A 1,842-nucleotide genomic window follows, 5' to 3' on the forward strand; every position below is an offset into this window, starting at 1 on the left:
GAGTATCAAATTTTGCTAAGAGTAACTCAATATTGTTCACTTCATATCGCCCCGGAGTTCCTTTCCTTGCTGTGACTTCTCTTTCACTGTATTGGCTGTGATTTGAGGCTACATTTTCCAAAATAATCATGCAGTCATTAATAGGTTTCCCCATGAAAGATCCTCCAGCTGCTGAGTCTAATATCATGGTGCTTTGTTGGTCCAATCCTTCAAAGAAAAATTGGATGGTAAGCCAACGGTTGAAGCCATGTTGTGGGCATGCTTGAAGATATCCCTTGAACCGCTCCCATGCTTCATAAATAGTCTCTCCAGTGCCTTGTTGGAAATTAGTGATTTTCTTCCTCAATTCTTTAGTTTTAGAAGGAGGAAAGAATTTCTCTAGAAAAGCTCTTTCACATAATTCCCAAGTTGCTATCTTTTCTCTAGGCACTGTTCTTAGCCACACCTTTGCCTTATCTCTCAAGGTGAGTGAGAATAAGCGGAGTCGCATTCCATCAGAAACTTCATCATCAAATTGCTGGGTCTCACAGATTTCCAAGAACCCCTCTAAGTGGTCATTAGGATCTTCTGATGGTAGTCCTCCAAAGGTGTTCTGTTTGAGCATATTCACCAGAGAAGCTGGTACAGTAGCTCCAGTTTGCATCTCCCCTCCAGGTATCCCACGAGCTATGGGTGCAGAGTAATCCCGAAGCGGTAAATTATCTCGTTGTGCAGCCATGGCAAATTCTCTAGAAAGGTTTCTTTTCCTTCTCAGGAGAGTTCTTTCAATCTCAGGATCAAGTGGTGTTGGTTTCCCAAGACGTAGAGATCTCTTTTGCATTAACCCTAAAGCACTGCAAAAAAAAAAAAAAAGAAAGTGGCCCGTGAAATCTGAATTGGAGAAGTAAACACTAAAAAAATTATTTATTTATTTAAATTTTTTTTTTTTTTTTAAATTCGAATTAAAATAATTGTAATTTAAATCAAGAGACGTAGTCCCCGGCAACGGCGCCAAAAACTTGATGTGTGAAAAACCGCAAGTGTACGGTTGTCGTCAAGTAATAAATATCGAATCACAGGGACTACGTGTTTGACCTAGAATTACTAGTATTTTAATTTGAATTTTAAAACAGATGGAATTTCTGTTTTGATATGATAAGATCAGATTTCATGGTAAAAGAGATAGTAATGCAATTAATGAATAAGATAAAACTTTAAGATAAGATAAGGAGATTTCCGGGAATCTAGGGTTCGCACAAAGAGTTCCAACATTATTGAATTATTATTTTCATTAATTAATTCTATTCCATCTTGAAGGTAGTCTTAACCTAATTTAATCCTTGCACCTTCTCAGGCTACGAGGACGTGTTTAATTAAAATTAATCCCTACTCTCGTGGTAATTACGTTCAATTAAACCCGTTAAGATCTTTGTTAATCTATTGCTCCTCGAAAGCTTAAATCTACTCTCGTGATTTAACACTCAAGTCTATTCCTTTAGGTTCCGATAATTAGGTTCTCCTCTCAGTTCATCCCTAATTATCTATGATTATGAAAATTAAGATTAATTGTTTATCATAATTATAATCAAGTTCTCCTCTCAGTTCATCCTTAATTAATGTTATTATGAAAACAATAATATTAAAGTTCATATATAAAATATAAAAGAACAGATCAAGAATTGGAATAAAATTAAGAAACTGAATAATGCATTAATAAAGAGGTTCTCAGAGGCTAAGCCCTGATCCCAGAAAAAGGGAAACTACTCACAGGAGTTCATAGTAGTTCTCCAAGAAGAAAAGAATAAAAGAAAAGTAAACCTTAGAGTCGATGGCACAGGCGCCCAACCTTCTCCAAGTGTCAAA

General features: G+C 36.1%; 1 non-coding gene across 1 annotated transcript; it reads left to right on the forward strand.

Annotated features, from left to right (window-relative positions):
• Positions 1 to 242: 242 nt before the first annotated feature.
• Positions 243 to 349, forward strand: LOC145956665 (small nucleolar RNA R71). Its single transcript, XR_014432903.1, has one exon. It is a non-coding gene; the product is annotated as a small nucleolar RNA R71 (small nucleolar RNA).
• Positions 350 to 1,842: the final 1,493 nt, after the last annotated feature.

Source organism: Cajanus cajan, chromosome 3 (genome assembly GCF_000230855.2).
Source record: "Cajanus cajan strain Asha chromosome 3, NIPB_CcT2T_4, whole genome shotgun sequence".
In the NCBI taxonomy this organism is placed as follows: Eukaryota; Viridiplantae; Streptophyta; class Magnoliopsida; order Fabales; family Fabaceae; genus Cajanus; species Cajanus cajan.